Consider the following 23,402-nt stretch of genomic DNA (forward strand, 5'->3'; position numbering starts at 1 on the left):
TGCCAGAAATAATGATTAGGGAATCCAAATTCGGTCTGCAACATTGGGAATGATTTCAACGTCCCTTCTGCAAGGAGTTGGTCAATAGTCAGAATGCGCTTCGTCTGCCAGCCCTCCCATGTAAACGTCTCTCAATAAGCCATTGTTGCCCCATAGTGGTCCATAGACGTGGATATAAGTGTCTTCCCCCAGACGATGAAAGAGGCACCAGGAATGCTGCATGGCATGTAACACGGGGTGTGCGTGTTGATAAGGAGATATTCTGATGCTGTAAATCACATCTAGTCCCATCTAGTCCCCCAGACATACACAAAAGAGTACGTTCTGACCTTACCCAGAGGGGTGGGTCAGCTGTGCCTGGGAGTAGGAAGGACAGTTGAGCTAGCTGAAGTGCCAGAGCATAGTGTTCCACAGAGGGTAGCCCCAAACCTCCGCATTCCCTCCTCACTGCAAGTGTGGCTTTTGAAAGTCATTGGTGCATTGTACCCCAGAGGAATTTACATTTGCTGGCATCCACTTTCCTAAACATCGGCAAAGGTACCAGCAGTGGCAACACCCCAAGACATATGTGTATCTTGGTAAAGTAACCATACGGATGGCTTGCACCCTCCCCCAAAGGTAGAGATCCAATTGGGACCATGTTGCAACATCCCTTTGAGTATGAGCGAACAGGGGTTCTAAGTTATCTGGCACCATCTAGTCTAAACCCCTATTGATGAGAATTCCTAGGTATGTGATTCTCAATTGTTTCCATAAGATGGGGAAGTCAGTCATAGCTGTGCTCGTGGTCACTGGTGACAGAGGTAAGGCTTCACTTTTGCCCCAGTCAATCTTATAGCCCGATAGGGTCTCAAATTCTGTCACTATTGCCCGTGATGCTGGGAGGGAGTGGTCAAGTCTGTGAGTGTAAGTAAAATGTCATCGGCATAGGGGTAAATCACTGGGCCGCCCCCGGGATAGAAACACCAGCAATGGATAGGGATTTGCGTACACGTGCTCCTAGTGGTTCAACCGCTAAAAGGAAGAGCAGTGGTGCCTGTCGTCGTCCCTCAGTTCGTCCCTCGGCTGATGGGGAACTCATCGGAGTGGAATCCCCCCCAATTCACCTGCGCTGTGAGCGAGTCATACAACCATTGGATTTTACTTATGAAGTTGTCCCCCGATCCAAACCGGTGTAAGGCCTTGAAGAGGTACCACCATACTATCCTATCAAAGTCTTTCTCGGCGTCTAGGGAGAAAGCTACCTCCTCTTCTTTTGGAGTCCCTTGCAACCCAAAGCGTGTGCGCTTATGTGCAGAGATGATTTCTACATGATCCCCCTGGTACAAATCCCACCTGTGTGTGATGCGCGAGGGATAGAATAAACTTCTTGAGCCGGGTTGCCAAAACACTAGCTAGTATCTTGACATTCCAGTTGAGGAGGGAGATGGGGCAGTAGCTGCTACACAGTAGGGGATTCTTTCCAGGCTTTGGTAGTACTACTATGGAAGCCCTATTAGAAAGAGGATTCAAAGAGCCTGTCCTTTCAGCACCCTGAAATGTTTCATAGAGGGAGTCTACTATGTCTGGTCCTGTTCATTTAAAAATTCCACTGGAAAACCATCCTCCCCATGGGCCTTATGGTAAGGTAGGTTAGAAATTGCCTGCAGGATATCTTCCTTACTGATCTCTCCCATCAGTAGAGCTCTGCCTTCTGCTGTGAGACTGGGAGTATGATCCTCTTTGAAAAATCCAGCTAGAGGGTTGTGATCCGCTTCTGTTTCGGGGGTGTATAAGGTGCAATAATTAATTATTAATTATTTAGTAATTATTTATTAATTATGTAATTGCCAATTACATTTGTAAATTGTGTTATGATTATAATTTGCAATTGATATTTTGGATGCAGGTTGCTGTGTCTGTAGGGGTAGAGGGTGTGAAGTTAAATAAGAACTAATTTTGAATTATTTAGTACATTTTATTAAAATATTTAATTGAATTATAATTATGTTAATTCTTTAGTAAACAAATTTGAATCTTATATATTAGTTGTGTTTGTACAGCAATAGGAAGGTATTTAAATAATAATTAATTATCAATTGATTGTTTGTGAATTACGTAATATGTTAATTGTGTTAGTTTTAAAAAAAATATATATCTGGGCGGCTAAGTCTGTGGGAGTATAGTTTGGGAATTTTATTAAATAATCATCTCATGCTGTAAGAAGGTGAAACCATCCTTTGTTGGGCGGGCTGGCGGGGACCTTATTACTTGGATAAATATTTCACACAAAAATAATAATAATCAATTAATAATTGTATTTTAGTTGATATTTTCATGATGAACAAATTTAATTATTACGTAGAATATTTACTTGCTTTTTAAATTTATATGTATAATAATTATATGAAAGTTTTTGTATTATTGGTGAATTAATTGAGTTAATACATTATGTTAGGTGTTTTAAATGAACTTCTTTCTTTACTGCTGCACTGACTTGAGTGGGAATAGTAAATTGACCTTTTCTGAGTCCAGAACTCTTTTTACATTAATAGCACATTTTACCCTTCTTGAGTCCAAAAGCTTTCACTACTGTTGCACAGATTGGAGTGGGAATAGTACATGTTACTCATCCTTAGTCCAACGATTTCCCTACTGTTGCACAGACTGAGGTGATACTAATAATTTTACCACTCCTTTGTCCAACACTTTCCCTACTGTTGCACAGAGTGGAGTGGGAATAGTAAATTTTACCCCTCTGGAGTCCAACACTTTCCCTAGTGTTGCATAGACCAAGGTGGGAATAGTACATTTTACCCCTCCAGAGTCCAAAACTTGCCCTACTGTTGCACAGACCATATTTGTAAAAATACATTTTTGCTCTCCTGAATCCAACTCTTTCCCTATTGGAGTAAGAATAGCAAATTTTACCCCTACGGAGTCCAAGGCTTTACCTACTGTTACACAGACTGGAATAGGAATAGTACATTTTATCCCTGCCGAGTCCAACAATTTCCATACTGTTGCACCAACTGGAATGTGAATACTAAATTCTCCCTCTATAAAGTATAGTGCTATTATCAGCAGACTTTGGGCCTAACTTAGATCTTGGTGGTAATTCTCCGGCCACCAGTTTTCTATCGGAAAACCAGTGCACTGCCTTGGTGGTCTGCCCGTCCGATTTAGACGTTGGTGAGACCATAGACGAGTCACACCAACTCCACCAAGAATCTGCAGCCGTCCCAATGGAGGCCTTTAGAATTGGGGCTGACAGCAGGACTCCAGCCACATTCACCATCAAGCAGATTTGGATGTACTTTACCACCCAGCCAACTGTTTCAGTCTGATCTCCACACTTGAGGTGGTGGATTGGGAGGGAAATGAGGTAAAAACCTACCTTTCTCCCCATTATGTTTCTGGTTTTGACTAGAAATCACTGGACAACACCCTCCATTGATGCTGCTAGTGGACCATGGAGAAAGCATGACACCCCGATTAATGAACTAACATGTAGGTACGTGCATTGTCTGTGTATGTTGTGTGGTTGCTGCAATTGGGCACTGGACCACTGCATCATACGCATGTCACACTAATTGTTTGAATTACTGTGACATGCATATGTCGGGAACACAAAACATATCTGTGTGGGGCATGAACTGGGGCAGGCTAGTACATGACACAGATCACACGCACAGGTGTGATTGTGGTGTCACTATTCATTGCCAAATGAATGCTAGCACCACATTGACATTACATTCACACCCACTGTGTCCAGGTGTGCACATTGCAAGGAGACCTGTACCTCTGATGTGCTTTCAGTTGTGTATGTGAGTCAGTACGTGTATGGGGGTGTGAGATGCGATTGGCTGGTTGAGGTAGAGGGAGCTGAAGTGGATGATGTGATTGCATCTGAATGTGTGTCACTTGTGTGTGGGTTAGATGTTGTTTTGTATGTTGTGTTGCTCTGTATAATAAGCAGGTGATTGTTCTGTGGTTGTAATGATGTGCGTAGTTATACTTGTGTGTGTACATGTAGATGAGTGTGTTGTTGTGTTGATTGTTGTAGTTGTGTCATGCATAGGTGCAGTGTCAACAATGTGTGTGTGTGTGCTGTGTAATGGATGTATCGCAATGTGTGTTTCTGGCACGTTCATATTGTGTTGTGCTGTGGTGGAATGGCAATGGATATATACACCTGCAACTATCATTCGTAATAAGCATGCACCATTTCTTTAGCTTCTTCAGTATTTATTTTGATTTTTAGGTAATCAATTTCCTTCACTGGAACCTTTCATTTCAAAAAGGTAATCACCTTGTCCCAAGGTCTGAGTAATGGAGACTTGTAGACGCTTTATTTTGTATATGCTTTTATTAAAGATAGGTGATCAAATAATAGTTCTTTGGCTCTTTTCTTTCTATTTGGTTTTAATGCTCTTTGTTTTCTGTTTTCTTGGAGCAATCATGGGGTCTTCATCTTCTTCCTTCTTCTTCTTTTCCCAGATGGTGACTCAGGAGGCACATGGGGAAAAAGAAGAAGTCAAGACTGTTGGTGGACAGGTAAGTATTGCTATTACTCTTTTCCCTGATCAGTCTCGCTCTCCTCTCTTTTCTTTCTTATCTTCTTTTTTTCTGCTCTTACTGGTTTTCTCTGCTTTTCTTTTCTTGTATTTTGTGTTTTCCCGTTTTCTAGGTTTTCTATTCTTTTTTCCCATTCTTTTATATCTTTCCTTGTTTGTCTATTCTCCTGACTTTGCTGTCCCTCTTTTCTTCATTTTGGTGGGTTGAATGACGTGGCTCTCTATCTTGTTTGTTATTATGTTTATATTTCCCTTGATACCTCTTTTGATATCTACCTCAAAGGCCCAACAGAATGTTACCACAATCCGGACCCGATTCGGATAGTGATATTCGGGTCACAGTACTGATACTGTGTTTACTACTCTCTTCCCCCCTTCCTCCACCATAAATCATAAAACGGAAGAAAACAGTATAACCACAAAGTTTGGAAAGCAAACAAGAAAAATCAATCAACGTTTTCCCGTGATTAATTTCCGTCCTCCCTCCATTCCTGATTTCTTTTGGTCTTCCCTTGTCCTGTTATAGGACCATACCTGACGGGGCCACGCTCTCCCCAGAGCATGGCTGGTCTGCTAGCTTCCCCGCTTACTGGTCATTCACCGGGGACATCGGTAAGTTGGTTGGGTCCTCCCTCTCGTTTCTCCTCATCTTGGCGTCTTCTCCTCGTCTCCACCTCTTCTGGAGTCTGACAGCCGATGTTCCTCTCTCCGCAGTCTTCCGCTAAGTCTCCTTTGCGCTGTCCTCCCTCTGCCAGTGCTGTCGCTGCCGACGTTCTCCCCAGAGTGTGACGAGATGGGTTTAAAAACCCCTACTTGGTCCGTGGACGATGCACATCCGTGTCATCCACCCCAGACTCAAGGGTCCCACTGGGGTACTGCTGAGCCGGCTTCTTGAAGATCGGCCCAGCACATACCTCATTATACTTTGTCATCAATACAGGTGAAGATGTACAAGTACACACATCCCTTGGAAGTTCCACACATGTACGATAACAAAGAGGGAGAAGGTGGTTTTGGAGGGGCTGAAACTGTCCTCCTTATAGCCTATATAACATTACAAAAAGGCCCAGCCCAACTCACATTGGAGTTAAGTTTATAAACTCACTGCAGCTGACGTGCCTCAACCTGCTCTTCTACTCAAAAGAGAACAATGTTGTGTTTTCAAGTTATGCACACACCAACGAGGCCTCAATGAGAATATCCCTTGGGGCCAGCTAATGAAACACTAAATGACTGCAACATAAATTAACTAGCAAAGCCATATTCATACAAGTGACCATCTCCTTAAATACATAAGATCAGCAGCCTCAGGCTAACTTTTAATCACACCCCAGCTTCCTGTCCCCTCGACTTTCTTATATCAGGTTTACTTTGGGGATTTGAGTAAAAAAAAAAAATTTAAAAAAGTATTTTGTTTCCTTTATTAGATTTATATCCCCATCCAGATGGATATTTTTCATGCAATAAGTAGCCCTCTCTCCCCTGATAAAGTACAGACTGCTGACTCCCACCCTTTTTTTAAAGTTCTTTACTAAGGTCGGTGCCAAAACAGGCACTGATGGATGACTCCTATTTTAGGGGTCCTTCATAGGACCACTGTTGGCTGCCATTTTGAAAATTGCGTGGTCTAGTGCCACACGTTGCAGCAGGTCGAGACGCGTCAGTTGCAGTGAGTTTATAAACTTGACTCCCATGTGAGTCTCGGTGCTTCAGACCCAGGGGAGGTGAGCATTAGGCACAAGGCGGGAGTGTCGCTTTGACAAAGTAAGTACTTTAACCCCCTTTTGCAACATGCCATTAGAGCAGCCATTTGGTGAGTCTGATATTCTACATGTATTTTCAGTGTGTGACTACAAGCACACACCCTCCCGGAGGATCTATGATACGAGAGAGTCGACACTAAAAAGTAGGTAGCACATGCACCAAGTGTGTGTTTATAGGTGCTTTACGGGTCTACGCGTGTTTACATGTTTTTCTAAATGTAGCTTGTCCTGTATTTGTCTATTGTTTCATACATGATATTCACAAGTGCTTTTTCCTACAAGTGGGGTGTAGTTTAGAAATAGATGGCACCACACACATAAGCAAAATGAATTGCAGCCCAAATTATACGAGGGCCATGATAAATGTTGCTCTTTCGTCTCCACAGGTATCTCAGAAGGACATTAGGTATTATATTATTCCACTTTAGTTAATCATACCACACTGCACCACAAACCATTCAGTGTTATTGCTCTTCTAGTTATAACCAAGGAGTGATATTAGGGAGTCCGTCTTCATCCTGAGGAGGAGTCTAGGGGTAGACTTCGAAACATGTAGACCGACCAGGAGGTAAGGTATATGGTATACCCCCCTCCGATGCCCCTTTTTAACCATACCGCCCCTGTGACACATATTCATGTCATCAAAGGGTAATCCTAGTGGGTGAGAGTTTTTCTACACAAAAAATATTTTTTCTTTCCCTTGTCCACCTGTGGAATCTTTTTTGGGGTGGGGCTTCTTGCAATGTTATATAAGCTGCAGATATGGCCATTGCATTACATTCAGGACATAGATCACTTGGTACCATAATATCAAAGAAAATATTAAAGTTCATCCACATAACCTTTAAAATTGTAATTAATTTATCAACTTGTGTATACCACTGTGTAGGAACTTCTCTCAATTTCAGAAAGTTGTTTGTGGATGTTGCAAGATCACCTCTTCTCAGTGGTACATGTACATACCCTCCACCTGGCATCTCCCTCATAGGGAATGTTAAAGTCTCATCTTAATCCATGGGTACAAGTGGTGGTTTACCTTTTGTTCCTGTAGTATCTGATTGTTTTTCTCTTTTCCCATTTCTTTGCCCATTTGCTCTCTAACCTGTCAAAATCACTCCACTTTTGAATGCACTTCATCAAGTCCCCAATGTGCAATCTCATTCCTGAGGACCACATTGTCATAATAGCTTCATCATCCAACTATGCCCTGACCATTTCTGTAAAGGAACAGTCTTAAAGAGATTCACCTAATAGATCCCTGTCAATTCTGTCAATGTATTATGTGGGGTAATTGCACGTCTTGTGATTTCTTTTTCTTTTCTGAGATATATTAATTAATCTTCCTGATATTGATTCACATGTGTAATGTGTAGACACCCTCCAATAATTTCTTCCAATTTTATCTTGAATTTTGGTACCTCTAGAGACCTCACCCTTTTCAGACTAGAAGTTGGTCTCTCTGTTTCTCCTATTCTTTTGTTTTCTTGAGTTTCTTCAAACTCTGAGCAATGTGTATAGACAATCCTTCTCCCTTCTCTCAATTATTAGACATTTTGAGATGGGGTCCAGGTAACAATTTGTGAGTTTTGTGATGTTGTGATAAACCCTGTTGCAGCTATTTCTCCTACAGTACCTGGAACAACAGGATTAGATAAATATATATTGCTGCAGTTGCTACAGGTATCCTTAGGGTTGAACTGATACAACTTGTGACACATGTACAAGAACAATCACAATGGAAGCAGTAACACCTGGAGCTATTTTACTATGGGGGCTGCTTCAACAGGTGCAGTCTCAATCTAAAATACATTCGGGTCAACAGAGATTGTAGTCACCATGGCACTAGTGGTTGTACACTTTCTGTACTTTTTATTGGAGCTACTTATGGCCGTAGGACAATAAAGTATTTAAAATGAGTTATCCTGAATTGCTTCCATTGTCTATTTTTCTTGCATCCTCCACATCATCATTTCCCTGCTTTTGATTATTTTTAGTATATTCTGTTGTTATAGCTTGGTACATTGTACCTCCTTTGACTACTCATGTCCTCCACCTCTGCTGTCCTTCAACCCACTGAGCATCTGTGTAGTATTGCACTTCACTCTTTGCTCTATTCTGATATTTTCTTTATCTTTGGCATGAGTTGCTCACTGTAGGAGGCTGGCCTGGTTTGTAGTGAGTACCAAGGGGTACTTACACTCTGCACCAGGTCCAGTTATCCCTTATTAGTGTAGAAGAGGTGTCTAGCAGCTTAGGCTGATAGAAAAGGGAAGCTTAGCAGAGCAGCTTAGGCTGAACTAGGAGACATGCAAAGCTCCCACTATACCACTCGTGTCATATGCACAATATCATAAGAAAACACAATACACAGATATACTAAAAATAAAGGTACTTTATTTTTATGACAATATGCCAAAAGTATCTCAGTGAGTACCCTCAGTATGAGGATAGCAAATATACACAAGATATATGTACACAATACCAAAATTATGCAGTAATAGCAATAGAAAGCAATGCAAGCAATGTACAGTCACAATAGATTGCAATGAGAGCACATAGGTATAGGGGCAACACAAACCATATACTCCAAAAGTGGAATGCGAACCACGAATGGACCCCAAACCTATGTGAGGTTGTAGAGGGTCGCTGGGACTGTAAGAAAACAGTGAGGGTTAGAAAAATAGCCCACCCCAAGACCCTGAAAAGTAGGTGTAAAGTGCACCTAAGTTCCCCAGAGAGCACCGAAGTCGTGATAGGGGAATTCTGCAAGGAAGACCAACACCAGCAATGCAACAAAGATGGATTTCTGGACGAGAGTACCTGTGGAACAAGGGGACCAAGTCCAAGTGTCGCGACAAAGTCGAAATTGGGCAGATGCCCAGGAAATGCCAGCTGAGGATGCAAAGAAGCTGACACCGGATGGTAGAAGCTGTATATTCTGTAAGAACGAAGAGGACTATTAACTTCCCCGTTGGAGGGTGGCTGTCCCACATCGTGAAGAAGCTTGCAGGGGTGTTTCCACGCAGAAAGAACGCAAACAAGCCTTGCTCGCTGCAAGGGTCGTGGTTAGGGTTTTTGGATGCTGCTGTGGCCCAGGAGGGACCAGGATGTCGCCAATTGCGTGAGGAGACAGAGGGGGCACCCAGCAAGATAGGGAGCCCTCACAGAAGCAGGCAGCACCCACAGAAGTGCTGGAACAGGCACTACAAAGAGGAGTGAACCGGAGCTCACCCGAAGTCACAAAAGGAGATCACAGGATGCCGGAGGACAACTCAGGAGGTTGTGCACTGCAGGTTAGAGTGTCGGGGACCCAGGCTTGGCTGTGCACAAAGGAAATCCTGGAAGAGTGCACAGGAGCCGGAGCAGCTGCAAATCACGCGGTACCCAGCAATGCAGTCTAGCGTGGGGAGGCAAGGACTTACCTCCACCAAACTTGGACTGAAGAGTCACTGGACTGTTGGAGTCACTTGGACAAAGTTGCTGAGTACCAGGGACCACGCTCGTCATGCTGAGAGGGAACCCACAGGACCGGTGATGCAGTTCTTTTGGTGCCTGCGGTTGCAGGGGGAGGATTCCGTCGTCCCACGGGAGATTTCTTCAGAGCTTCTAGTGCAGAGAGGAGGCAGACTACCCCCACAGCATGCACCACCAGGAAAACAGTTGAGAAGGCGGCAGGATCAGCGATACAAGGTTGCAGTAGTCGTCTTTGCTACTTTGTTGCGGTTTTGCAGGCTTCCTGAGCAGTCAGCGGTCGATTCCGTGGCAGAAGGTGAAGAGAGAGATGCAGAGGAACTCTGATGAGCACTTGCATTCGTTATCTAAAGAATTCCCCAAAGCAGAGACCCTAAATAGCCAGAAAAGGAGGTTTGGCTACCTAGGAAGGAGGATAGGCAAGCAAGACAGGTAAGAGCCTATCAGAAGGGGTCTCTGACGTCACCTGCTGGCACTGGCCACTCAGAGCAGTCCAGTGTGCCAGCAGCACCTCTGTTTCCAAGATGGCAGAGGTCTGGAGCACACTGGAGGAGCTCTGGGCACCTCCCCTGGGAGGTGCAGGTCAGGGGAGTGGTCACTCCCCTTTCCTTTGTCCAGTTTCGCGCCAGAGCAGGGCTGGGGGATCCCTGAACCGGTGTAGACTGGCTTATGCAGAGATGAGCACCATCTGTGCCCATCAAAGCATTTCTAGAGGCTGGGGGAGGCTACTCCTTCCCAGCCCTGACACCTTTTTCCAAAGGGAGAGGGTGTAACACCCTCTCTCTGAGGAAGTCCTTTGTTCTGCCTTCCTGGGCCAAGTCTGGCTGGACCCCAGGAGGGCAGAAACCTGTATGAGGGGTTGGCAGCAGCTGCAGTGAAACCCTGGGAAAGGCAGTTTGGCAGTACCCGGGTCTGTGATAGAGACTCGGGGTATCATGGAATTGTCTCCCTAATGCCAGAATAGCATAGGGGTGACAATTCCATGATCTTAGACATGTTACATGGCCATGTTCGGAGTTACCATTGTGACGCTATACATAGGTAGTGACCTATGTATAGTGCACGTGTAATGGTGTCCCCGTACTCACAAAGTCCGGGGAAGTTGCCCTGAACGATGTGGGGGCACCTTGGCTAGTGCCAGGGTGCCCACACACTAAGTAACTTAGCACCCAACCTTTACCAGGTAATGGTTAGACATATAGGTGACTTATAAGTTACTTAAGTGCAGTGATAAATGGCTGTGAAATAACGTGGACGTTATTTCACTCAGGCTGCAGTGGCAGGCCTGTGTGAGAATTGTCAAAGCTCTCTATGGGTGGCAAAAGAAATGCTGCAGCCCATAGGGATCTCCTGGAACCCCAATACCCTGGGTACCTCAGTACCATATACTAGGGAATTAAAAGGGTGTTCCAGTATGCCAATGTGAATTGGTGAAATTGGTCATTAGCCTGTTAGTGACAATTTGGAAAGCAAAGAGAGAGCATAACCACTGAGGTTCTGGTTAGCAGAGCCTCAGTGAGACAGTTAGTCATCACACAGGGAACACATACAGGGCACACTTATGAGCACTGGGGCCCTGGCTGGCAGGGTCCCAGTGACACATACAACTAAAACAACATATATACAGTGAAATATGGGGGTAACATGCCAGGCAAGATGGTACTTTCCTACACTCACTCCTAAGCATTTAATGTTTTTTAATGTGGAGGTTTAGGAGGTGGCTTCATTTATATAAATGTTCACTTAAATCTTCAATATTCTTTAAATCAAAAGCACCATATGGTGGAAATCTGAATGGCCCATCATTTTCAGCGATCTTGTGCCATTTACAAAGCCACAAATATGTATGAAGCCCTACATTTGACGCCAAATAATGACCTAGCATACCTTCTGGTGGAGCCTCTTCCCCTCCCAAACAGGGACTTGTACATCACCTCACGCTAAATCTCTAAGAGCTTTGAAAAATTTCAGGATTGCAAACATTCATAAATGAGCAAATATCATTTTGATAAATTTAAATTTCATGTTTCATGTTAAGCAAAGCACTATAAACAAATAACTTTTGCTTGCTTCAACCAATAATTCAAAGTAGTCCATTCATGCAAGAAACACATCTGGAATTACATTCTAACACCTTCTGATTTCCTCATGCTCTGACTTAGTTCTTCACTCCTTCTAGTTAATCAACTGCCTTCATAATTTTTGCATACATAAAATTCTACAACTTTAAGCAAACATAATAAACAAATACATTTTGCCTGCTTCAATAAAAAAAATCAAAATAGTCCATTCAAGCAAGAATCAAATGTGGAATTACATTCTAACACCTTCCGACTTACTCGTACATACATAGATGAATTCTCCACCAGCAGGAAACCACCCTTACTAATATAGTTTCCCCTTCGTGCAACAGGTTCCACTAACACCAGTCAATATCATTATAATCACAACAAATTGTTATACTCCCTAACTCAAATGTGCAGCTGGTGGTACCTCACAAATCTACACCACAAAACTTTATTAGACAAATAAAACAACAACCTATTATTTCTTAACGATCTGAGGATCTTGAACTGCTATGAGTCCAATAAGAACTACAACTGCTCAGCATCAAATGCGCAGATATGACTGATATATTAACTTTACCAAAAACACGACACATATCTTCAACATAATGACAAACTCTCACACAATTATTCAACATAATGATAAACTCTCAATTAAAACAATTGTGATACAAAACCCTGTCCAGACTCACACCTCCACCACTGCAACCACCTTTAGAACTGCAAACTTCGTAAGTCTTCAAGTTCGGGCTTTGAACTTGAGGGACATGGGCAATTGTAAGTTTGGGCAATGTCTTTCACATCCTTTCTCTCCTGTGACATAAACCATGCTCTTGCTACCACTTGATGGAGCAGAGTTTTGACTATCTTAATCTTAAGGTGTAATCATTTACTAACCCCCACATTGGTTGTAAGGACCTTTATTTATCAACAAGGAAAAGTAAAAAGGAGCAAGCTGTTACAATAAGCACATAGTAATAAAATAATTAAAGACTTCTAGTACATTCAATAAAGAGAACTCCATTGAGTTAAGGTCAATAAAGAGATCTTCAGTGAGTTAAAGTTTTTCAATTCTTTATTTTTTCATTATTTATTCAATAATTATTAATCTTCTAAGTATCAACATTAAAAATTAATATAATCCAATAATCAATATTTAAATATAAGTAAAACATACAATATTAGTCAAAATAATAGTTTATATTGTAATAATGCAACAAGCATGTTCCATTAAAGAATTAACTAATCTAAATTAAATTAGTATGAAGTACAACAAGGTTTTAGTTTGGTTACCCAATAAAGAGCTCTGATGAGAGAATGAATACACAGGCTTGAAGCCTTTGAATATTAATTGAAGGAAAATTCAAGCTGGAAAATATTTACAGCTATAAATCAGCAGAACATTTACTGTTTTCTAAAAATGGGCTAAGTAATTTCCCATGAAGCGATATACATTCTCAAGAAACTAAGAGATGAATCTCCAGCAAATGTGTGGGAGATGCCACACTCTGCTATAGGAACTCTCATTAATATAAACACATAACATTCTATAATGTAACAAGTGCATTTTCTCTGTCCACAATAGGATTTTAACAAGCTTTTGGGAATGGGTAATCTCCCCATCTTTTCAGTTGTGCACAAAGGGCTACAGACACTAGTCCTTAAAAAGATACAATTTCCACATTTCGTGGTTCAGACAGTTCTTCTCATGAATCATCCTTCCTCTTGCCTCCTCTCTTCCAGGTGAGAACTTTACTATCTGTTGTCTAATAAAAATAAAAATGCCTATTCACTAACGGAAGGCTTCTGGAAAATTATAAGATTTTCAGCAAGAAAAGAAAAATATTTTGTGCAAGACTGTCAAACATGAAAAACAGGCCTTTAAATGTGAACGTAAAGCTTCTGTTAATATGGCATCAGAAGTTAGGCTAAGTTAAATTATCACTTTTATTTCATTAATAGGCTTATAACATCTAAGTATGATTACACACTACAAATTTGTGTTTATTATATGAATGCTATTTGAACATAGACATTTGCAGATATATAATTGAAAATGCGTTTTTGTTTACAAATCAAGGGCCAGATGTATCAAAGGGTTTTCCCCATACTATGTCCATGGGAAAATGTATTTGTACATATGGCCCCAAATGTTTGCTACTGCACTGGACAAATGTATTGCAGATATTTTAAGGCAAACAATACAACTAAAGTCCAGTGAGTATCAAACTGGTGTACATTGTTCACAAATGTGTCTTCAGTTTGGCAGTAGCACAAGGTTCAAATTTCATACATGTAAAGGTGAGTGCAATACACTCACAGTGAGTGAGTTCTAGTAGTAGTAGTTTAGCCATTATGAATGTGTCTCGAGATGGAGAGCTCAGCAGCAGACACTTTTATTTGTTAATCTCCCTTGGTGAGACTTATTCAATTTTAATGTTAACCTTGTCCCACTAATGCCCTCAATATAGCTTTTGATGCAATATGAATTTCAGTGGAAATGGGATTTTGTGCCCAAACTGGTATTACAAGGAATGCATTAATTCTGTACCCTTTCAGAGACTTCTTTTGACATATTTTACCAGGTTAAACCTGACACAATAGGCCTTAGGAAAATGTTCCTAAATGTCAGAATCACATGGACAAACATGTCCATGGTAATTTCTCTTTCCTCAGGATAATAAGCCAATTGGGTATGTCACCATGTGTTAAGAAGAGAGCATATGCACTTTAGCCCTTATTAGCAGTGGTAAAGTGCGCAGAGTCCTAAAGCCAGCAAAAATGATGTCAGAAAAAGAGGAGGAAGGAAAAAAGCTTGGGGGAGACCCTGCAGAAAGCCATTTCCAACAATAAGCAACGTGGGAACACCAAGCATATCAGGGCACAACAAAACACTAAAAACAAAAAGCTGTGCAGCTACCACTGTCCATTACAAAACCACACCAGCACAAACAAAACAGAGCACGTTGCCAACTCAATAAAGTTCCCTTCAACAATTATGCACAAACATTTTTGTGACACATTACCTTCTCCAGGAACCTGCTTTGATAACATGATGGTGAATGGTGTTTGCACTAACCACTGCCTTAACTTACCATGAAAGATATCAAGTTATGTCAGTCTTAATGTTACAACTTTGATAAATATATGATTAGAAGATATTTAGCTGCGAAACCAAAGCATACAATTAAATGTATGTTACAAAATACATATTTAATTTTACATGTTTTTCAATAGTTATAACCTCTACAGTGCGATCTACAAGAATCGAATATAATTCATGAACAAATCTCTCACTATGAAATCGAATAGTGTGGAAATTATTAAATTAGTCATGAAGTTGCACATTTTTCAAGACCTAATTATACATTTTCGAATTAATCTTGTTATATACATAATAGCTTAATAACATGGATCGAATTTAATACCATTTATGTAATTGAACAGCGAATTGCATCAGTAATTGTTTTGGGAATCTATCCTGTTAATGGAATACGCTATCTATTGCCCTTAATTACTAATTATGTTAATGAAATAAATTGTTATTGTATCTCATTTTCTATACGATAGTAACAGCGAGAGTTCCAAAGATTATCTTAATGGAAAGCATTACATGGTATTATATATAACCTGTGAGGACTGTGGACTAATATTGTTATTTTTCCATTTCCATGTTATTCTTTGATTTCAGACGTTATCCAAATTGATAAAATGAAGAAACACTTAATGGCAAATGTGATGTGAGTGGGCACTGTTATACGGCAAAATGGCATTTTTGCAGCGCTATTACAAAATAGTATTAAAAATATATATGAATTAATTGGTATCGATATGTTTGACATTCTTGTGGTGCTTGTGATTCATTCAGTTAGATTTTCATTAGCCATTCTGATTTTTACCATTTTCCACTTAGTGTTTTGTATATATAGAGGGCGTCTTCCTTTGATGACTGCAACGATTGAAAGATTGCAAGATTTCGTTAATTAATTCATCCCCTATTCAGGTGGAATAACTTACTCCTGTTAGCTACCTAATACAAAAAGCAATCTAATTTTAGCACCTAAGTATTGACCAATAAAATATGTTATCATCAGAGTTATATCACTTTTTAGAAGGTAATGTTCTGATGGTATTGTGTGGGGACGTATATACTCTATTTATGAAAGCGCAGTTAATATATTGCGATCAGTAAATCATTTATAGCGATAGTGCTATCTGTTATCTGTTTTTTTTTTATAATTGGTATTCTTCTATAAACACAAATCAAAATATGATTTTTTTACTAAGTTGCCTTCATTTTCTATGTAGTCACATCATCCAAGGCAAACCTGTTTGTTGTCTCGAAAAATCTCATTTTCACCTGAGTTTTGCTTTTTTGAGAAATAGAATGTCTAGAGACAGTCAGGAAAGTGGCTTAACAGAGGCTTTGCCGTCACTTGGAATGGTGGTGGAACATATTTTATCAACACCAATGAAAAGTCTATTGATACGTGACCTTAGCCTGTGTGTATAGAATGCCCAAAAAGCTTAAAACTTAGTAGAAGGTTGGACTATGGTTTGTAAAAGATGCGGCTGCCCTATGACCCCCACTGGTCCATGGTCAAGGGTATTAAACAGCCTACTATACCCACTAAAAAAAAAAATTGGAGTATAGGTGTTGAGAGGCAGAAAGTAGAATATGTGGAACAGCAGAAGCAGAATAAATACATATGCGAAGGGCTAGTAAGTCGAAATTCTGGGGGTTCGTATTTTGATTAGGTAAACTATGGTGAAAAACATTTTGACCCATGTAGGGATGAGGAATTCAAGCTTCCGAGTCAATAGGTGTGTGATTAGATGTGAGGTAAAGTGATATCATAGATGCAAATGGAGCAGCCCGGAAATAAAGATAAGGAGATCATAAAGGGTAGTTAATGGAGGAGGATTGCGCATGCATAAAGAACATTAATGTCATGATGAAATTACTGTTGGAGATGCATATATCCATAAAGAAAACTCACTAAGAAAAGGATGAAATTTAAGATGTGGTGTGAATTAACCCGCAAGCTGGATACATATGTAATCCATTGAGCTTGCCAGTTCCAGTCATAAATATCCACATCTCCAGAATACATGACTTATGTGAAAAAAATGCACTCAAGAACTCTAAATACAAAGAGAAAATTGATTTTTATTTAAGAACACTAAAGTGAGACTGTATCTAATTTTGAAGTCCAAGTCCCTCATATGAGAAAGCCTCTAAAGAGAGCAATGGTTATACAACTCACATGTTAAACAAATATGCTACTTGAATCCTGGTCCCAAGATTTAACAAAAGCTACACGATCTTTTACAGATGTCACATCCGATGGCTTTCCAGGCAGACTGCTGCCCACCTATTTTATCTGACATGAAGTTGTATGGTCCCAGAAAATGTAAGACACATCTAATATATAACACCTACACCTAGCATACCGGTGAGGATGAGCTGATGCATTAACACTGCAATGAGCCATAATCACACAATATCATCTGCTGTCATGTGATTAACAGTAGGGCCAATTTGCATCTGCATTCACTAGACCAGATGTTATTAGCTGGAAAATATGACCAGAAAAATGCTTTGGGAAAGGACTCCAGGGCAAACCCAGCCCAGTCCCTGGACCCTGTCTGACCTTCCACCAAAGCACGAAGGATCATGACAATCTGCCAGGCAACATCCTGCCTTTACCTGCCCATCCACTGCACCCCCACTTCCAAGAGCCTGTCTAGAAAAAGCCGACTTATGGACATTTTCCACCTGGTCAGAACAGTTAATAAAGGTTTAAATAAAACCTCAAAATTGAGAATTCCACATTGAATTCTGCCTGATAAATCTAAGCCCTCAAAGTTATGTCCCTTTCTGTGAGGTTTACTTTGTTAATTGGCATATGTACAGAAATATTGTGCGGTCATGAAAACTTCTCGGAGTTCCGAACATATCTGTCAACATGTTTCTACTCAAAAACAGCACAATTTCTAGATGTTCATAGAATCAAACAAAAATAGAGGATGTTCACTTTCCGTGTTAATTACTTGCCAAGGAAAAAATCTACATTTGTTTTTTCGGAGTCTACTTGAACACCTTAGTTGAGGAAAACAACTACATGAATAGATAGCCTGTTTTGATCTAAGTTTCTGCTTAGCAGCACAGTCTCATCTTTTAAGTTAGCATTGTGTTTTAATATTAATTTAATATAACAGAAGGTGCTGCTGAGTTGAGTCTGGGGTGCTCACAGAAGGATATTCAAAGGAAAGACTCGATAAACAAATAGCTGCACCAGTGCTTAATTTGTAAATAAAGAGGTGCCGGTGCCCAAAGCCCCCCTATTAAACAGGCGGCTGCTGCAATTAAATGTGTGAACACGGAACACTGAGGCGCCGTAATCCTGAAGCCACCTCGGACCTCTTCAATCCATATAAAGTTACTCCCTGCCCCTTCAGCTCACTCTTGCAGCTTTCTACTTTCTTCCTTTGTGTAATGTGGGGCCCTAGGCCCTCATGCTGGTAAGTAACGGAACGCAGACACAGTGGTAGGGTAGTACTGAACTGGCCTCAGGCACGTGCGCCCGGCCCCTTTTATTGGCAGGGTCACCTGACTGGTGACGCCTGTGTTGGGTGGGTGTGGGTTATACAAGTAAGACCAGCCCTCAGCAGAGTGGCTGACAGAAACACTAGAATGAGTCCAGCTGGACTCTACATCCCTCCCAAACTTTATTGAGGAACCAAACAAAAGTCCAACCTGTAAAAGAAACAATAACAAAGCACCACAATCAGTCTCTCGGCCTCGAAAAGGCAGACTGCAGAATTGCAGTGGACATGGTGCAGCTGGGAGCATCCGGACACCTCCGCACGAGTCCATAATTTAACCAGGTACAGCTGGGCACGAACACGGTGTGGATGAAGTCCAGATACTTCAGTTGCTTGTCCACGACCTCACAGTTCACTGGATATAGTCGATCCGGTCCTGCCTGGGCTCATGTGGTCAAAGTCTATTTACAGTTTCTGATGCGGGTGCATCTGGAGCAGTGGGGAGTCCACTGTACACAGTTCTGGGCGGCATTCTGACTCTGGAGATTGTCTACCTCCTAAGACTGCAGATGACTTGACGGCCTGGGGCGCCTGGGAGTCCAGCGGCAGAGAAGCAGCAGTCTTACCTCTCGTGCCAGATCTCCATCAAGCAGGAGTCTCCTCGAGGCCCTTTCACGGGCTTCCACGGGACTGTGTGGACTGTGCTTGCCTATCTCAGGTCCAGCAAAGACGTCTCAGAGGAACAGCCTACAGGACCACATCCTAGTCTCGCATGGAGCCACAAGGATTGTTGATGCAGGGTCCACTTGCTCGAGCCATCCGGGTTCAGGTGCTCTGGCCATAGTGCAAAGTCTTCAGGTGACCAGTCTCTCGATATGAGACCTCCGTGCTTCCGGATGCCTGACGTGGAGCTGTCTCAGATGCATTCTCTCTCAGTGATATTCCGCTCTCACAGGAATTTGTTGGAGGCCCTTGTCCCTGGATTGCGGCGGGACTGCGTGGGCTGTGCGGGCCAACGTCGGCCACGCCAAAGGAGTCTCTCTGAGCTCCCAACAGGGCCACGTCCTAGTCTTGTGCAACCCCAAGGGTGGATGGTTCAAATGATCTGGTCTGCTCTCACCGGCAGGCGTCTGGTTCACGGAGCTCATGGCAAGTGTTCAGATGATAAGTTTCTACGTTGCCAGACATGCCTTGTCAGCGTCGGTTCTTGTTGCTGACTGTCTCCACTCAGGTGGTGCTGTGCTCCTCCTTCGATGATTGGGCGATGCACCTCATCATGATGATGATGTTTTTTCAGATATGCAGATCAAACAGGTGGCGGCGGCTTCGTCAGTGGAAGGACCACTTGATGGACATAGTGGCCACGGCGGGTCTTGTGTGGCCTGTGCAGTCGGCGTCAGGGATGCCATCACAGCCAAGCAGCCGGTGACAGGTGACAGGACGGTCGTACTGGGAAGCGTGGGGGACCACCCGCATCGCTGTCTTCAGTGACGTCTGCTCACCCCGGTGACTGTCTTGTACTGATGGGTGCCTCCTCATCTGCTCGCACGAGTCCTCAGTTGTCACTCTACTTCCTTCCACTTTCACACCTGCGATGGAGTTGATCTGTGGTTTGACCGGTCTGTCACACTCCTCTCATTTCTTGTTGGCATCGTGCCACTCTCTCTTCTCCTTGGTGTGGAGTCGTGCCACAGGTCACATGTTGCGGCACATGGACCTTGCGCTGCACCTCTGCTGGTACATCTTCCTCTATGTCCTAGACGTGGCATTGTGCCATGGGTCGCATGCTGCTTCACACGGACCTCTCACTGCACCTTCGCTGGTGCATCTTCCTCTTCGTCCTCGATGTGGCGTTGTGCCACAGGTCGCATGCTGCTTCACATGGACCTATCACTGCACCTCCTCTGGTGCATCTTCCTCTTCGTCCTCGATGTGGCGTTGTGCCACAGGTCGCATGCTGCCTCACATGGACCTATCACTGCACCTCCTCTGGTGCATCTTGCTCGGTCGCAGCCTCTCACAGGCTGAGTCCTGCGGGTAGGACATGATCTGCTCTTCATGCAGACCTCTCCCGGTCTGGTCCGTTCCCGGATCCTCTTGGTGGACCTCTCTCTGGCAGGAGGGTCCCCGCTCTCTTCCTCCTTCTCTTCACTCGAGGGTGCCGCTCTTGCGCCTCGAGGCTGCGCTGTTGTGGCGCTCACTCCTGCCATCTGCTCTGGCAGGGTCGGTCAGTTCAGATGACCTGCTCACTGATGGGCCAACAGTGGCCATCTTCCATCGCTGCGCGGCCAGCTGACATGGCCTCTTTTCCCGTGCGTTACGTCACGCTCTCGGGTACTCTCTCCATCTTCACGGACTTTACCCATGTCGTCACATTCTCTGGCGCAGCTCTCTGTGCACGCTGCGCACGTGTCAGTCTCTTTTTTTTTCTGGGCGTCCTGTGGCAACGCCTGGCATGTCCCTTTCTTGTCCTGCGGTGATGACCATCACTGCTGGGGCATGTGGCGTTCTTTCGTCGGTGGCGGCGGACGGCCGCCAGAGGCTGCGCAGACCATGCGCGCTCTCTTCGTACCTCACGTGGCACTTGCGTCCGTTTCTCACCGTTGCAGCTTGGCTAGGGCAGCTGCAGTCTTCTCCTTCCCTTTTACAGCGTCGCTTCCTTCTTCTTCGCCGTTTCCGTCTTCTGCGCCAATTCTGTCCACGGGCGCACTCTTGGTTTGGAGCAGTCACTTTCTGAAGGTGCTGCTGTAAACTTTCCTTCATCCAAGCTTGCTTTCCCTTTTAAAACAGAAATAGGGTGCAATACCAACTCTGGCCACTGGATGCCAGTAGTGCACTTTTTTTCTAGGTTGAAGACACTCTTTCTTCCTCTTGAGCCTCGTTTGTTGGGAGACAGACACCGGAGAGGAGCTAGGCTGGAGGGGGCTCTGGAGGGGGGCTGCAGAAGCTGCAGGTAAGTGTATTTTCCTTTATTTTTCACTTTTCTGTCTTCTTTTTTTTTCAAAAGATTTTTTTTCTTTTAGCCTCGTTGAAAGAGGCAGTCAGATACTACGAACCTTTCAGTGGGGGTTTTGGGGGCTCCGGGTACTGTTCTTTGTGGGTGCGTGTAAGCACCTAATTTCTTTATTCATTTGTTCGAGGTGGGGGCGCGGCCTTGGGCACTTGGTGCTTCGGTGCGTGTCTGCACCATGTTATTTCGACTTACTTTCGGTGCGTGTCTGCACCTCTTTGCTCGGTCCCGACGAGGGTTGGTGGAGGCGGGTCTGGGCATTTTCCGTCTTTTGAGGTGCATACCAGCACCGTCACAGATCTCTCGTTGCGGCCGCCGCAGTCCTCCGTGCTGCGGCCGTTTTCCGGCATTTTTGAGGTGGGGGCGGCCCTGGGCAAGTTTTCTTCGGTGCGCGAATGCACCATTATTTAAAAATGAAACGGGGCGACCGGCCCGGCCACAATACTTCTTCCCCTCACTGCGCACGGCTTGCTACAGCGCCAATTTAAAAGGACCAAGGGGGGAAAACGGCCCCCGGTCATCTTCCCTGTTGTCGGTGCCGATCGCACCACATTCTTCACACGCGGCCGCAGCAGCCTGACACGCTGCGGACCGCATTCTTTTCAGGGGGGCGACCGGCCCCGGCCATATTTGGCACATTCTCTTCTTTTGTTGTTTTTTTTTCACGGCGCGCGACAGCGCCATTTCCCCCCATACCGCGCGGACCCAGCAGCTTTCTCTCACGCTGCGGGCCGCGCTGCGTCCGACTTTTGGGGGGGCGGGTGCGGCCTCAGGGCATTTTGTTTTCTTGGGCTGGGGACAACAGGCCAGCGCGCTTCGTAGCGCTTTATTTTCGGCGCCCGCAGCCGTTTTTGCAGTGCTGCGGGACGCGCTTATCAGCATCACTCACCCCCTTCTTTTACTCCAGTGGAACTGGGGCTGCGACGGCTTCACTTTTCCTCTTTCCTCCACCCATTGCTCCGTCGTAGGTTCATGTCTGCAACCACGTGGGGTTGCAGATCCCATCCTCGTCGCCAATGTAATGTGGGGCCCTAGGCCCTCATGCTGGTAAGTAACGGAACGCAGACACAGTGGTAGGGTAGTACTGAACTGGCCTCAGGCACGTGCGCCCGGCCCCTTTTATTGGCAGGGTCACCTGACTGGTGACGCCTGTGTTGGGTGGGTGTGGGTTATACAAGTAAGACCAGCCCTCAGCAGAGTGGCTGACAGAAACACTAGAATGAGTCCAGCTGGACTCTACATCTTGTGACGCTTTTTCGTTTTTCCCGTCCCCCGTCTTTCCCGTATGTGTCTTTTGCTCGCAGCAAATGCTTGAAGCAGAAAAGTAAGCCCCGGCCCTCAAAAATAAGTGCCGGTGCTCATCACCGGAAACAACAAGCACAAATTAAGCACTGAGCTGCACAGATCCCCGAGGCATTTCTAGATTTAGAAGATGAATTAAGCCATAAAATGTATATACCTTTTAAATTCTACATGATTGCTTGTATCAGAAAATTAAAAGAAAATTTCACTAATACATTACATTTCTTACCCCTTACACAAAAACGCCCATTTAGAGAATCAGACCCTTGTCCTTTTCTCAAGTGCCATAATTGTATGCTCAACCTTCTATTAAATGTAAGTCCTCAAAAAATAATTTTGTTCATACATTATAATATTTCATATTGATCTTGAAAACTAGCCTAATTTATTTTTTCAACAACTATCTTCCTTTAAAGCTCATTTTAACTAATAAATAATAGACAACCCGGCATGGTGTGTTGTTCAGTACATTGAAAATACATATAAAAGGGAGTTATCATTTGAAAAAGGGATGCTTTCTCATTCATAGCAAGCAGCAAATTGGCATGGAATAGATTGTATAACAGGTGGTTTGCACTATGCTTTGTTCTTGTCACAGTCCTTTCTGCTAATTAGGTGATTTCCTTCTTAACGATAAACCACTGCTGCACTGCCTTCTACATTTCTCTAAAACATTGGTCCAGTA

The sequence above is a fragment of the Pleurodeles waltl genome, chromosome 10 (assembly GCF_031143425.1).
Source record: "Pleurodeles waltl isolate 20211129_DDA chromosome 10, aPleWal1.hap1.20221129, whole genome shotgun sequence".
Taxonomy (NCBI): domain Eukaryota; kingdom Metazoa; phylum Chordata; class Amphibia; order Caudata; family Salamandridae; genus Pleurodeles; species Pleurodeles waltl.